Consider the following 16,904-nt stretch of genomic DNA (forward strand, 5'->3'; position numbering starts at 1 on the left):
CATGTGGACAGACCCAGGGCAGTAGGACTCCGGCTCATGAAGAGTCGGAGGCCGGGTGTGGGGAAGCCACAGAGCTCCTGGCCCCTCGCGCCCACTGCCTGCACCCTGAGGGAGGCACAGGAACCAGTCAACAGCCCGTGTGGGCATTCAGATTCCCGGGCCCACCTGCAGTGGGCTGGTGCTGGCCCTCAGGGCTGACTCAGAGTACCTGTCAGTCCCCGGATTTGCAATCTGGAACGTATTTTTTTTTTTTTTCCCCATTGGAAGTTTGTATTGTAAAATAAGTACTTGTAAAAAGTGAGGCAAGTCAAAGCCCTTCCTCCCCCGTGAGCTTATTAGTGTTAACCACCAGCTAGATACTGAGCTCCTCCCTCTCTGCTCATCAGAGCAGCTGGCACCTGGTGGGACTTGCATTACACACACGATGTTCCTGCCTCTTTGTTCCTGTCACTCTGCAGCATGCCCATCTCGTTTTTCTACAGCTATGTAGGCATGGACGTAAGTCTTACTTGAGTAGCTGCACAACAGTCTGTAGCTTAGATCTGCCAGTTCACTCGGCCAGTCCATGTTTGATGCACATCTGGCTCCATGAGCTTTAAGCCTCTACTTTAAGACAATGATGCACCATCCATCTTTATGGAAATCCGACACCTCAAGGCAGGTGAGAGGGCGTTTCCTTGGTAACTTTAATAGATGTTGCCGAATTGTTTTCCCCAGAGGTTGTATCAGGCTCTACCAGTAGTGCGCAAACATGGCAGTCTCCCCACATCCATGCTGGCACCAGCCTCTGGCAGTCTTTTCGGGGCCCACCAAACACAGACAAAGACTGGCGTGCTGTTTTTTCTTCTACGTTGACTGCCTTTTGTGGCTCTGAGGCTATTTGGTTTTCCTCTTGTGGAATTATCTGTTTGTATCCTTCACTCACTTTTGTTCGTCAGTTTGTAGGAAAATTTTAATATGTTAGATAGAGATAAATTAACCCTTTGTCACTTGGGGTACAAATACCTTCCCCAGTCTATCTTCAGTGTTTTAACCTTAATTATGGCTTTGTCATAGGAAATTTTTTTTATGATTTTGGAGCTATACCTATAACACATTAAAAAGAAGAGACATCACTTTGCTGACAAAGATCTGTATAGGCAAAGCTATGGTCTTTCCAGGAGTCATGTACAGATGTGAGACTTGGACCATAAATAACAAGAGCTGAAGAATTGGTGCTTTCGAACTGTGGTGCTAGAGAAGACTCGAGAGTCCCCTGGAGAGCAAGGAGATTAAACCAGTCAATCCTAAAGGAAATCAACCCTGAATATTCATTGGAAGGACCGATGCTGAAGCTGAAGCTCCAATACTTTGGCCACCTGATGCAAAGAGCCGACTCATTGGAAAAGACCCCAATGGTGGGAAAGATTGAGGGCAGGGAAAAAAAGGGACGATAGAGGATGAGGTGGTTGGATGGCATCAGCGACTCAATGGACCTGAGTTTGAGCAAGCTCCAGGAGATAGTGAAGGACAAGGAAGCCTGGCGTGCTCCAGTCCCTGGGGTCATAAAGAGTTGGACACGACTTAGCAACTGAGCAACAACCACCGCCTATCTTCTGCTTTTGAAAAAGAAAGACTTCCCTTTCTTTGTCAGAGTAGTATAACTGTCTCCTACATGTAAGTGTGTGTGTGCATTTTGATACATTTAGCACTTACGTCTCACATTGCAGGCCATCAACAGTCAGAAAATGAAAATGTGAAAAGTGCTGTATTCAATCTTACTGAAAAAACTAAAGCAAAACAGAAGCTAAAGTTTCTTCAAGGAAACAAAGGAGAAAACCTCTGGACCTTGGATTTGGCAACGAGTGTTGAAGTATGGAACCAAAAACTCAGTCTGTGAGCAGGGAAAAAAAGAAAAACTGGACTTTATCAAAATTAAAAGCCTTTGCTCTGTAAGAGACACTGCTAAGAGAATATAAAGACAAGTCGTAGACTTGAAAAAAATGTTTATATGTCATGTCTCTGATCAAGGATATTTTTCCAGAATGTATAAAGAACTCTTCAACCCAATTTGAAAAATGGATTACTAATAAGCTCATGGGGAGATGCCCAATTCAATCAATATTAGTAATTGTTAGGGGAATGTGAACTAAATCCACAACAAGCTACCATTATACCCTTATTGAAATGACTAAAATTTTTAAATGGTAGCAATTTTGGATATTTGGAAAAGAATAAAGTTAGAGCCTCACTTTTCACTTTACATGAAGAAATTCAAGTCTGACAACATGGTATACTCATGGAGACGCAGAGCAACCAGAACTATTCACGTTGCTGGTGGGAACGCAGAATGGCGCAGCCACGCTGGAAAAGGGTTTAGCGGTTTCCTTTAATGTTAAACATATGTTTATCTCGTGACCCACTGGTCTCTGCCCCAGTTATTCAAATGAACTGAAAATTTACATTCACAAAAACATGTACATAAACGTGTCTTAACAGTTTCACTGACAATTGCCAAAACCTGGTGACAACTAGGATGTGCTCCAGTAGGTGAGATGGTGAACGGTTTGTGGCGCATCCGTGCGACGGAATACCATCCAGCAACCAGAAGGGACCGGCTCATGACGCACGTGACAACATGAACGCGCCACCCACACATTGGGCTCAGCAGTGAAGCCAGCTGCAAAAGGCCACATCTTATCTGATATCGTTTATATGACACTCTGGAAAAGGCAAACCATAGGGACAGAAAACAGATCAGGGACTGCTAGTACCTAGGGGAGGGGGTGTACTGAACCTCCGAAGAGCTGCACCCCGGAACGTGCAGGCTGCGGAACTTCTCCGCACGCTGATGTGGCGCTGGGCACACAACCCCCGGCGTTTGTCAAAACCCATAGAACTTGTGCATCTCCGAGGGTACATTTCACTGTTCACACCACCCCCACTCGCCACCCCCAGCCCTAACCAAATAAGCCTGTTCTAGGATGGAAAGCAGACTGTGCCAAGCGAGCTCTGTGTTGCAAATACAACACAGCGCTGTGAGGATAGCAGGAGGAGGAGCTGGCCTACGAATCCTGGGGCAACAGTCTTTCACTGGACATGGTTAAACTGGACTCATAAACACAGTATTCTAGGTGGTACGTTTCTCAAGGGGCACTACGGGTGCCCTTGAATAAGTAAATTTATAGATGGTGGGAGCAAGGAAAGTAACAGAGTTGGGGGATGGTGAGTGAACCGGTAATGAGAAAATACCAGAATGAACTCATACTTGATACAGACACCAATCAATATAGACGTGTGTGCACACGTGGGTTATTTTCATATGTACGTACTTCCTAGCTCTGTCCATTGAGAGACTCCAGAAGCAGTGACAACGCTGGAGCAGTGAGCATGTCCAGTGCCCAGATCCTGGCTTCTAAACCCTGTATATTCTCCAGTGAAAGGACCCAGGACCATGGCAGAATGGTGATTCTAGGGCTAGGGCAGAGAACACGTAAGGTGAGTCTAAAGTTCTGTTGAGTGCTAGAAACGAAAGAAATGCTCAAAAGTGCATAAATGAGAAGGATGAGGGCCTGTCAAATGGACACGGGAACTTACTTAAAACAGCTCTCAATCCAGTGTCCAAAGCTACAATAATTTGAGCAACAAAATTATATTAATGCTACAACGATTAGATTATAGCTCAAATATACATATTCCTGAGTCCATATGATACGAAAGAGAAGTACACATCTTCCTTACAGAAGAATTTCAAATAATAAATGTAGAAAGACTGAGGGGAAAAAAAAATCACCACTAGAACACCTCAATGTTATTTGCTATAGGCAAGATCCACGGATGAATGCTAAAATCAGTAGGTGAAACTTTCAGGAAAAAACTTCAAAAGCTTTCCCCTCTGATCTCTGTTCATTTCTGTGGTGGTTTTCACATATGTTCACCAGTGCTTTGCCGTTCATTCTGGCAGGATAGAGTGTGACTCCCCACTCCTTGGGCGTGGGCTGGAACGGATGGTGACTCCCTTCTTATGACTGCGGAAAGGGAAAAATGCTAAATGAGGCTGGGTGACACCACCTTAACCAAGTGGGTCAAGGTTAACAGTACCGGTGATAAAACCACGTTGATGTCATGAACTGTGACATGGTATGATGAGAAAAGTACCTCACGTCATGGCATTCTTCCCCCAAACCCTAGTCTAATCCTGAGAAAGCAGTAAAACCCAAACCGGGGGTCGTGACACCCGACTCGTATTCCTAAAAAATGTTAAGGAGATACATTAAAAACAAGGAGGACCTAAGATTGGCTGTCATGGGTCAGAGAAAATTAAGGAGAACTGACTAAATGTAATGGTTGATCTTAGAACAGAAGAAGGCTATTAGCAGTTAAACTAGTAAAACCCAGATAAATGAATGAAACTGTCGCTTAACTACTAGGGTTGATGCAAAGTTAACTTCTTAGTTTTGGTAACTGTGCCATGGTTATATAAGATGCTAACGTTAGGGGAAGCTGGTGAGCGGTATATCGGGACTCTGTACTATTTTACTTCTCTGTAAATTAAGAAATCTTTAATATCTAATTAAGGATATACGAGAATTCTATGGAGAAATTACAAAGCCTTAATGAGAGACATTCAAGAAGACATAAATAAAGGAGAACTATGCTTTGTTCCATTGATTAGAAAACGCAATACTAAGAAGATTCTCCCCAAATCATAATAAAAATCCCACGGTCTCTGTGTTGGAACCCTGGCAAACTGGTTCCAAAGTGACTGCAAGCACCAAAGGCCAGGAATCAACAAGGTTCTTGAACGACGACGAGGTGAGAGGCCTTGCTGCGCTAGACGTCAGTGCCTGTCACCAAGCGGCAGTCCCTGAGGTGCTGTGGCGCCGATGCAGAGAGAGACAGACGGCCTAAGGGGACGGCACTGACTGTCCAGAAACAGCCCCCACACATACGGATGCTTCTCGTGTATCAGAGATGGCCTGCAGATGGTGGGACGAGGATCTTCAGGGATAGCTGGCTGTTCACACAAGGGAAATGTTGAACTGGACCCTTACCTCACACCATACATCAACAGTTCATCAATGGCATTCCTGGCAGTTACAAACGAATGGAGAGAAAACTATAAAGGCTTTCCGGCTGAATCTAGAAAGAGATCTTCATGACCTCAGGGTTTGGAAGAATTTTCTAAGACTTCAGCAATAACCATAAAGGAAAAGATTGATTCATTCAACTACATTAAAATTGAGACCTTATGGCTCAGCAGGTAAAGAATCCACTTGCAATGCAAGAGCTAGAGAAAACGTGGGTTTGATCCCTGGGTCAGGAAGATCCCCTGGAAGAGGAAATGGCAACCCACTTGTAGTATTCTTGCTTGAAAAATGCTGTGGACTGAGGGACCTGGTGGGCTACAGTCCATTGGATCGCAGAGTCCCACGCAACTTGGCAACGAAACACCACCAATCATCAGACAACGTATTTAAGAGTAAAAAGCCAACCATAGGAGAGTATCCACAAAATACAGATAATTCCTACACATCGATAAGAAAAATGTTAGCAACTTAATGAAAAATAGGGCAAGAGACAAGCACATCACAAAAGAGGATCTAAATGGCTGATGAGCATGTGGAAAGGTGTTGTGCCTGACTTGCAATCAGAGAGATGTAAATAAACTCAGGGAGCTCACAGCCCATGGGGGCGAGGGCAGACTTCCAGCAGGAAGCCGCACAGACATCACTTAGTCACACCCTGGAGAAGGGCTCCGAGTGGAGGGCTCTTTGCCTGTGACATTCCCGGAGAGCGCAGGAAAGGGACGGGTAAGTCTCAAAGAATGTGTGCTCATTCAAAGGCTCCCAGGTCTGGGACCTGGCAGGAACATTTATGGCCCCCATTTTAGAGATTTGGGGCTGAGATTCAAGTACCCTGGCTTATATTATTCAGTTATCAAATGACAGAGCTAGAACTTCATCCAGGATTCAAATGTTCTCTCAAAAAAAAGGGGGGGGAAAGGAAAAATGAGCACAAATACATATTTTTATGTCTGCATCACTTGTAATCAGAAGGAAGGAACAGCAGAGCGGTGGCTGGAAAGTGAAGCTACTTTCCAAACACCCAAGATGACAAGTGCCATCTCCAAAGCCCCAGGGCCAAGGGTGAGCCCCCTGACCCCTGACAGAGGCCCATTCCTGGTGTTTCAGGAGATTTAACTGCATGTCACTTGGCTCAGAGCAGTCAGGGCGTGCACCCGACAGAGGAGAATGTGCTATGCTTGGTTTTATCCTGAGAGCAGCATATGGGGCCCCCACAGCAAGGGGCAAAAAAGGGGCTCCACATTTTGGTTTTTCCCAATAGACAGGAATGGCACTTTTTTGCCCACTCCTATGTCAGATGTGGGGTCTGCCTCCCCTATCACAGGCAGGCAGCAGTCCGGGCCACAAACCCCTCCTCCATTTCCCACCTGTAGTCCCAGCCTGGTCAGGCTCCTGCAAGAAGGTACAGGGAGTGTGGCGGGGTTGGGGGGTGGATTTGTATCCTTGGCAGACACAGTGGCATACTGCCCCTTCGGGCCAAGGTTTGGGGTAAGTGCTGTGTCCCAAGAAACCTGGCTTCTCATCCCCAACTTCAAGGAGACTGTGGCTGGTGTTTTGCAAAGATGTGAGAAAACCAACAGCCCTGGCGTTGTAACTGCAGAGCAGGCTGAGCCCGTGGTGGACTCAGCAACCCGTGTGGACACCCAGGCCCCTAGGAGGGCATCAGAGCTATGCCAGGTGAGCCCTCCAGAGTGCCAGGCCTTGGGGGAAAGAGCCCTGTGTCCCGGCGACACTGGAGTCACACTTTCATGGGACAGTCCCAGTGCTCAGTGCTCCAATCCTTGGCTGCCCTCGCCTTGTCAAGGCCAGAATCTGGGCCTAAGTTTTCAAGGCAGAACAAAACAATTTTGTTTTCTAGGAAAATGGGAGGTCTGGGATGGCGAACGCAGCCTCTGGCGTGGCGACTACCACAGCTGGCGACACCGGCTGCCAAGTCTCACCCTCTCTCCAGAGAACAGGAACCAAACAACACAGCATCTTTCCTTCTAGCCAGTGGGTCTGCTTCGTAGGGGGACTTGAATTTTCTTTAAAAAAATATGGGCACCGAAAAAAGACTGGAAGGAAATTGATCAAAATACTGTTTGTCTTTAGGAAGAAGAGACTGGATGATTTTCATTTCTTCCCTTACGGTGTTCACGTTTTCTATCCTGGATGATACTTTCTCAAGCCAGGAAACAGTATTTTATGGAAGTCACCCGTCTGTACTTTGCCCCAGCCCACAGCCCTGCACATCCATCCTGGAGTTACATCAGAATATGTGAGAGCACCCTTCATCCTTCCACCTGACCTGGAACTGCCCAGGTGCCCAAACAGAGCTCTCCACCTACCACAGGTATCTCCCCAACCTTCTGTTCCCGGGAGCACCTGGTCTCACTTCCTTTGGCTTTCCATCCAGCCTCTGCCTGGTCCAGTCCCTCACTCTCACAGGAAGTCCAGCTGATCCCCAACACTGGAGCACACTTGGCTTCTACACGATGCAGGAAGGGAATTCCCATCTCTTTCTTCTCCAGTTGTGGCCTCATTTGTCACAGCAGCGCTGCAGGATTGCAGCTTTGATTTGCATCTCTTGATGACCAAACCAGTTTAAAAGGCTAAAAATGATGCCCTGGACCACACAGACCAGGCCAGGACTTCAGCACCAAGTCAGACCTGCCATAAGGCCCCAGGCCCTCCCCACTGCCCCCTGTCCTCAGGAGAGTCCCTCTGGTGTCTGGGCCTTCACCTGGTTCTCCCCCTGGTGACTGATTAAAATCCTACTGAGCCTTTCACAGGGCCTTCCAAGGCTCTTAAGGCTGCCCCCTCTTCTGGATGGGTATGGGGCTTATGTGTGCTGGGACCACAGTTCTGCCAGTTCCTTGGCACGGCACCTTGCCTTCCACCTCCCCTCATACCCCTCCAGGGCCTGGCACAGGCATGTTCCCTGAGCCAGTTCTCTCCACAAGGACAAACAAGCTGCCCCTGTCCTTCCCAAGTCAAAGCCCCTTCCCACCTGCCTGCCTCAACCTCCGCCCCCCCTCCCCGCCCCAAAAGTCCACCCCCTCTTGGCAGGTTTGCCAAAGCTCTGCAGATCCTGCCGCTGTGAACAAGAACCCCCCTCCCCAGGGCATCCGGACAGCTGCAGCCAGACCCTGCGTGACATTGCTGAGCTGAGGCCCCAGGTCTGTGCCAGCTGCTCATGCCCGGCTCACAGACCACAAGCCAGCATTGCCACGTCGCCACCTGTGTCTCCACTCAGAGGCGAGAAGTAAGGGACATGGACAGAAAGTAAAAGCCATTCCCACAACAGCTGCCAGGAACAGGGCAGAGAGTGGAGTGAAAATGTATATTCACAGCTGGCACCCGGTTCCGCTTAGGAAAATACCTTGCTTGAGTGGACACCTGTTGTTTGTGCCTGTCCAGCAGCTAGGCCTGGTTTCTGGGAACAACTTCTCAAATCTTCCTTGGGGGAGGGTGGGCTGCTCCTTCCCTGTTCCTGAGGCCACAGGATACAGGTACCTACTGGTCATCCCCAGAGAGGGCCTGTGGCCCAGGCCTTGGCCTTAGGAGGCACAGAGGCAGGTCCAAAGATGGCTCATACTCCATTGGGGGCCGTTGAGAGCCTGGCCCCAGACTCTGGCAAATGTGATGGGGAAAGTGGTGACCTCTTTGGGCTGGGCTTACTGAGCTGGTAGCCATCTTGCCCCCTTCAGAAAGTGGCTGCCTGAGGACACGGCCATCCCAGGGGCAATGGGGAGGGGAGGGGGGTGCAGAAGGAACAGGGAGGCCGAGGGGAGAGCACAGAAAAGGGGGAGAGAGAGAGCGAGCAGACGAGATCATCCCAGCCCCCGGTCCAGCTGTGCCTGAAGCAGCTGGGTCCAGTTGTGCGAGCCAAGACATGTCCTCTCTGTGTTTCAGCTAGATGGACTTGGGGTTCCATTGTTTGCTACCAAGAGAATCTTTCGGAATGTGTGCGGCAGACTTGGGGGTGAGGCTTGAGCCCAAGGGGGTGGGTCTGAGCAGTGAGGGTCACGCAGGAGCTGGGTTATCCACACTCCCCTCAGTGTGGTTGGGGGGTTACAGGGCAGAGGAACAAAAGCAGGTGGGAAGGAGCTCCCTCCGTGATGGCCCAGGGGGTTGTCAGAAGGAGGCTCCCTAAAGCCAGAGGCTGGTGGTGCTCCACGGTTGTTTAAAGGGAGCTGTGGAACGTGCTGGATCGCACGTCGGTCAAAGGCGTGCAGCCTAGATTGAACATGAGCATGACCGTGATGTGGAGAGTCACATGTGACCAACGCTGGGGAGGACACCGGCCTTCTCCAGTCCCAGAGGTGAGGGCACGGAGAACCCTGGTCCCTAGCGCCCACCTCCGCACTGGTGCACAGGCCTCAGCACACACAAATCTGAGAGAAGGAAAATGGCTCTGCAGGACTAAGGGTGGGGTCCAAAAAGCGGGGGTGCTCAGGAGCACACGTGGCAACAGAGCCAGGACAGGGTCAGCCCCCAGAGAGCACAGGAAATGGAAGGGGAGCAACAAAGCCACCCACACGACTCGGGCAACCCTCCGGGGTCTCTGTGCTCCGGGAAGTCGCCGTCCACGTCTCCTAAGACACAGTTCCTGGGGATGGTTCCCGGCAGCAAGAGCAGCCCCGGGAAACGTTAATATACAATGGAATCTGGGTTAAGCACTGTCTTCTCCAAGAGTTGAGCTCACAGGACATTCCCAAGAAACCTCTGGAGAGGTGGGGAGGAAAGTTTCTGGAGGTCTTTGGATGAAGAAAACAAAAAAATGGCCTTGATTTTCAAGGCAAAATTACAGAGGAAGAAAAAAATGTTTTTAATCTAATTAAGAGCGATCTTTTCACCTTCATCACAACATCGCGGAAACGTGCCAGTTCTTAACTTCACACAATAATCAGAGCAATTAGTGAGGGAGAAGCCTTGGAAACCGGTGCAGATGTTCTCAGAATGTTTAATGGGGAAATGAGTTGCAGGCCTCGTTCTCAGCATCCGGCTCCAGGCCCTGGCTACCAAATCCAGACATCTGCTTGGGCCCCACCCCCAGGCCCCGAGGGTGCGGGCTTGAGAAACACAGGTCCCTTCCCAGGCCGCCTCCCAGCCAGGCCGGATCCAGGGCTGAGAGGCTCCCCACAGCTCCCCACACCGGAGCCTGGACACAGAGCTACCCCAGAGCTGGTAAGGGGGAGGCTTAACGTCAAAATTATATTAACAACTGATGTCACAGATAATCGACACAGCCTGGCTCCCCCTTCACCCCCCCGGGTCCCTGCTGGTTGCAGGAGTACTGGAGGCAAGGAGACGGCACGGAGCCCTGCAGAGAACTCTCAGCTCTGACACAGCCCCCACCTAGTTTGCACAAACACCACTTCATGAAAAGACATGGTGGCCTCGATCTGGTGTGGCCCCCCCAGGCCCCATTCCAGTGCTGCTAGCCTCTTCATGGGCCCAGGAGTCAAACTGGTCGAATATGAGGAAATTTCCAATAATCAGAAAAGAAAAGAAAAAAAAAAACGTGGAAGTACAAGGACGGCGCTTGCAGAGGAAACAGCCCACAGCAGAGGGCAGAGGGCCACAAGGCTAGTATCAACCAGCTGTGGGAGACAGGACCCCAGCCGGGTCGGTCAGCTTAGCAAATCTCAGAGACCCTGGCGTATGGCAGGCATCAGGGACACGGAGGTAAAGAGCACATGATCCTTGTTCTCAAGGACACAGGCAGCACGGGGGCCTCACTGTGTACCCTCAGCACTCACGTCCCATCAGCACCAAAGGCCCCTAACGCGGGCCTGCCAGATGCTTTTCTGAGCGCTATCTCTGACCTCGGGGGCCCGCTGAGCCACACACAGGGCAGGCCAGGAGTGACGCACAATGAACCCCCGAGGGGTAGCTTTCAGCAGTGAGAGATAAACACCCTAAGCTTCTTGAGCAGCTGGTGGAGCAACTCTGAGAAGTGTTCTCTGTGGCTTCCCAGCTGCCCGACATGGAGCTCTCCCTCAGCAGGCATTCCCAGGGTACACTCGGGATGCACGGAAACCGACCTGAGACAGACAGGAAGCTGCACTTTCAGCAGGAGAGTGGCAAGGTCTGCTTCTCCCCTGGACTGCGATGTGCCGTATGGAGGAGACGCAGAGAAGTGGCCACAGACTGGTGAAGAGTGGAAGGCCACAACTGAGAGAAATGGAGGCAGCTTTGAGCAGGGAGGTGTGAAGGCAAAGAGCACTCAAAGTTCAGGAAGTTGCCCAGGCCTGCTGATGGACACGGGCATGGGGAGGAGGTGTCCTTTTTAAAGGTTTCCAGTCAGTTTAGTGAAAAACAGAATGCCGCTCCTCTTGTGTCTGGTTTCACATCTCCCTACTTCTCCTCCCCCGAAGCGTGAGACCAGAAAGGAGTGCAAATAAAACCACACTCAACTCATGCCTTTAGCCGCAGTAGGGAGCAGAACAGTGTGGCCTTCACATTACCTGTGAATTGAGAAACGAACCAAAGTCCAACAGCACGGCAGCCATCTGCCCACCACTGCGAGACTCTAGTGGAAGAGTCAGGAGCTGAGGCTCACAATGCCCAGTCCCAACGTATTAGGGAAGTGAGTGACCTCAGCAAAAATAGACAAGTACCTCTGAGGAGACTTTCCTTCCCAGAAACCTCTGTCAGAATCCACTTTGTCAGAACTCTAGAAAGCAGTCAAATGTTTATAGCACCCAGGTGAAGAGCCAACCAAGAAACAGGCAATTAAGAAATGAAAGCCCTGTGGCATTTTCACTTGTCTTGGCAGCACCCCTGGTCCCCCACTCATTAGCAGTCTTGAAGATGGCCATCCACATTCCAAGTGTGGGACCTGAGCCCTTGGTTCTAGAGGGAGCAGAGTTGATCTTATGCTCCAGCAATTGTATCCGTTCTGTATTGTCTGCAGGCTTCCAGAGAGTGGTTGCCTTTATTTCTTCCACAAGAGAACTCAAATGAAAAATGTTTCAAATTCTTAGACAACACTGTGAGGGAGTCAAGCAAATCACAGCCAGCTGGGGACAGGATTACAGGTAAGGCATACGCAAGCTGCTAGTTCAGTGACTAGGGCACTGGGAGCCTGGGAGGAAAAGCTGGGGGATGTTGCTTTCGGAGATCAAGCCATTTAGATGCTGATGTAATCCTGAAGAGTTGAGAAAGCCAAGAGCCTGCCCAGGGCAGAATGCATGCTCAAAAAAGTCCTGAGAACACACCAAGCTTCCATTTCTGGCTGGTCTCTGTGCCCACCTCAAGCAGGAAATGGAGGCTGAGGCAGAGTTGTAAACAGCCTGACCAAGTCTTGACAGCTTGTCCCAGCACAGAGCTAAACTGCAAAGGTTGGGAGAATTGTTTTGTTTTTACTTTCCCCCTCCTTCCTCTTCTGACTCCGGCACTCAAGGAAATCTCTGTCAAAACACCAGCTGAACACAAGAACAGTGACCTTAGAGACCACACATGGCAAAGAATACAGATGCTGAAAAAAACAGCCAAGAAGTCACTAAACAGTTATGTTCACAACAATGAAAAATCACTCCTGAGAAGGGAAAATAATCTGTTGTTTAGAATTACTATATACATGCTTCACAATAGCCAGTTTTTAACAAAATTATGAAGAAACAAGAAAGTATGGCTCACTGATAGAAGAAATTAATGGAAACCAACCCTAAGGAAGTGCAGACATTAAACTTACTAGACAAAGAGTTTAAATCAACTTTCTTAAAGATGTTCAAGGAACTGAAGGAAAGAACAGACAAGGAACTGAAGGAAAACTATGAGAATGATGTGTGAATAAAAATACAGAAATTATGAAAAGGAGTTAAACCTGACAAACATGTAGAACACTCCACCCAACAACAGCAGAATACATTCATCTCAAGTATGCATGGAATATTCTCCAGGGTAGATTACATGTTAGACCACAAAGCCGTCTCAATAAAATTTTAAAAATTAAAATCATATGAAGTAACCAAATTGAGATTACCTAAAAATCAATAATGGAAGGAAAACTAGAAAATCAACAAATATGTGGAAATTAACACATTTAAACTCATTTAAAACTAATGGTCAAAGGAGACATTACAAAGGAAATTTTTAAAAATTTAAGATAAAAATAAAATACAACATACCCAAAGCCTATGGGGTGCAGTGAAAGCAGTGTTCATAGAGAAAAATATAGTTATGAATTCCTGCATAAAGAATTTCAACAACTTAACAGCCCAAGGAACTATAGAAAGAAAAGTAAACTAAAACCAAAGTTAGCAGAAAAAGGAAATAATATAATATGGTAGTGGAGAAATGAATAGAAAAATAGAATCAACTGAACAAAAAGTTGGTTACTTTTGAAAAGATCCAACAAAGTTGACAAACCCTTAGCTGTAATGACTAAGAAGAAACTAGAGAAGATGTGACTAAAAGCATATTGAATGTGGGAACATTACAAGTGATCATACAGAAATAGCAAGAATTATACCAACACTCTCATTCATGGACCAGAACCTTGTCGTGGTGAAGGGGCTCATGTAATGCAATGAAGCTATGGAGTCCTGACATGTAGTGCCACCCAAGAGAGATAGGTCATAGTGAAGAGTCCAGACAAAAGGAGAAAGAAATGGCAACCCACTTCCTCATTCCTGCCTGGAGAACCCCGTAGGCTATATGGAAAGGCATGACATGGAGAAGAATGGACAAGTAGCTTTACAAGGAACGAAGAGGCTGAGCCAAAGTAGAAACGGCACCCAGCTGTGGATATGTCTGGTGGTGAAAGTCGGAGTCTGATGGTGTGAAGAGCAATATTGCATGGAAACCTAGAGTGTTAGGCCATGAATCAAGGACGTGAGACAGAAGGAAGAAACATGGAAACCTGGAATGTTAGGGCCATGAATCAAGGACATGAGATAGAAGGAACATGAACATCTTAGGAGTCAGTGAACTAAAATGGATGGGAAAGGTGGATATGTCTGGTGGTGAAAGTCAAAGTCTGATGGTGTGAAGAGCAATATTGCATGGAAACCTAGAATGTTAGGTCCTGAATCAAGGACGTGAGATAGAAGGAACATGAACATCTTAGGAGTCAGTGAACTAAAATGGATGGGAAAGGGAGAATTTAACTCAGATGACCATTATATCTTCTACTGTAGGCAAGAAGAATCCCTTAGAAGAAACAGAATAATCCTCAGTCAACAATAGACTCTGAGATGCAGTACTTGGGTGCAATCTCAAAAACGGCAGAATGAGCTTGGTTCATTTCCAAGGTAAAACATTCAGCATCACAGTAATTCAAGGCTATGCTCCATCCGCTAATGGCAAGACACGTCAGTATTCTTGCCTTGAGAACCCTGGGAACAGTATGAAAAGGCAAAAAGATAGGGCATTGAAAGATGATCTCCTCAGGTTGATAGGTGCCCAGTATGCTACTGGAGATCAGTGGAGAAATAACTCCAGAAAGAATGAAGAGATGGAGCCAAAGCAACACCACCACCCAGCTGTGGATGTGACTGGTGATGGAAGTAAAGTCTGATGCTATAAAGAGCAATATTGCATAGGAATCTGGAATGTTAGGTCCAGGAATCAAGGCAAATTGGACATGGTCAAACAGGAGATGGCAAGAGTGAACATCAATATTTTAGGAATCAGCGAACTTAAATGGACTGGATAGGGTGAATTTAACTCAGATGACCACTGTATCTACTACTGTGGGCAAGAGTCCCTTAGAAGACATGGAGTAGCCCTCATAGTCAACAAAAGCATCTGAAACGCAGTACTTGGGTGCAATCTCAAAAACGACAGAATGATCTCTGTTTGTTTCCAAGGCAAACCATTTAATATCACAGTAATCCAAGTCTGTGCCCCAACCATTAATGCTGAAGAAGCTGAAGTTGAATGGTTCTGTGAATACCTACAACACCTTGTAAAACTAACACCTAAAAAAAGATGTCCTTTTCATTATAAGGGACTTAGGAAGTCAAGAAACACCTGGAGTAACAGGCAAATTTGGCCTTGGAGCACAGAATGAAGCAGGGCAAAGGCTAATAGAGTTTTGCCAAGAAAATGCACTGGTCATAGCAAGCACCCTCTTTCAACAACACAAGAGAAGACTCTACACATGGACATCACCAGATGGTCAATACTGAAATCAAATTGATTATATTCTTTGTAGCCGAAGATGGAGAAGCTCTATACAGTCAGCAAAAACAAGACTGGGAGCTGACTGTGGCTCAGATCATGAACTTCTTATTGCCAAATTCAGACTTAAATTGAAGAAAGTAGGGAAAACCACTAGACCATTCAGGTATGACCTAAGTCAAATCCCTTATGAGTATACAGTGGAAACAACAAATAGATCCAAGGGATTAGATCTGATAGATAGCCTGAAGAACCATGGATGGAGGTTCATGACATTGTACAGGAGGCAATGATCAAGACCATCCCCAAGAAAAAGAAATGCAAAAAGGCAAAATGGTTGTCTGAGGAGGCCTTACAAATAGCTATGAAAAGAAGACAAGCAAAAGGCAAAGAAGAAAAGGAAAGTTATACCCACTTGAATGCAGAGTTCCAAAGAATATCAAGGATAGATAAGAAAGCCTTCCTCAGTGATCAATGCAAAGAAAGAGAGAAAAACAATACAATGGGAAAGACTAGAGATGTCTTCAAGAAAATGAGAGATACCAAGGGAACTTTTCATGCAAAGATGGGCACAATAAAGGACAGGAATGGTATGGACCTAACAGAAGCAGAAGATAAGAAGAGGTGGCAAGAATACATAGAACTATACAAAAAAGATCTTCATGACCCAGATAATCACAGTGGTGTGGTGTGATCACTCACCTAGAGCCAGACATCCTGGAATGCGAAGTCAAGTGGGCTTTAGGAATCATCATTACGAACAAAGCTAGTGGAGGTGATGGAATTCTGGTTGAGCTGTTTCAAATCCTAAAAGATGATACTGTGAAAGTGCTACACTTGATAGGCCAGTAAATCTGGAAAACTCAGCAGTGGCCACAGGACTGGAAACAGTCAGTTTCCATTCCAATCCCGAAGAAAGGCAATGCCAAAGAATGCTCAAACTACTGCACAATTGCACTCATCTCACACACTAGCAAAGTAATGCTCAAAATTCTGCAAGCCAGGCCTCAGCAGTACGTGAACCATGAACTTTCAGATGTTCAAACTGGATTTAGAAAAGGCAGAGGAACCAGAGATCAAATTGCCAACACCTGTTGGATCATAGGAGAAGCATGAGAGTTCAAAAAAAAATCTGCTTTATTGAATACACCAAAGCCTTTGACTCTGTGGATCACAACAAACTGGAAAATACTGAAACAGATGGGAATATCAGACCACCTGACCTGTTTCCTGAAAAATCTCTATGCAGGTCAAGAAGCAAGTTAGAACTGGACATGGAACAACCAACAGGTTCCAAATCAGGCAAGGAGTATGTCAAGGCTATATATTGTCACCCTTCTTATTTGATTTATATGTAGAGTACATCATGTGAAATGCCAGGCTGAATGAAGCACAAGCTGGAATCAAGATTGCCAGGAGAAATATCAATAACCTCAGATATGCAGATGACACCACCCTTATGGCAGAAAGCAAAGAAGAACTAAAGAGCCTCTTGATGAAAGTGAGAGAGGACAGTGAAAAAGTTGGCTTAAAGCTCAACATTCAGAAAACGAAGATCATGGCATCTGGTCCCATCACTTCATGGCACATAGATGGGGAAACAGTAGAAACAGTGACAGACTTTACTTTGGGGGGCTCCAAAAGCACTGCAGATGGTGATTGCAGCCATGAAGTTAAAAGACACTTGCTCCTTGGAAGGAAAGTTATGACCAACCTAGACAGCAT

The 16,904-nt window shown here is 47.1% G+C and overlaps 1 protein-coding gene across 9 annotated transcripts in view; it reads right to left on the reverse strand.

Annotated features, from left to right (window-relative positions):
• The window catches only part of KCNQ1 (potassium voltage-gated channel subfamily Q member 1), a 380,920-nt gene that overhangs the window by 189,445 nt on the left and 174,571 nt on the right, over positions 1-16,904 (reverse strand). The window lies entirely within an intron of this gene.

Source organism: Ovis aries, chromosome 21 (genome assembly GCF_016772045.2).
Source record: "Ovis aries strain OAR_USU_Benz2616 breed Rambouillet chromosome 21, ARS-UI_Ramb_v3.0, whole genome shotgun sequence".
Taxonomy (NCBI): domain Eukaryota; kingdom Metazoa; phylum Chordata; class Mammalia; order Artiodactyla; family Bovidae; genus Ovis; species Ovis aries.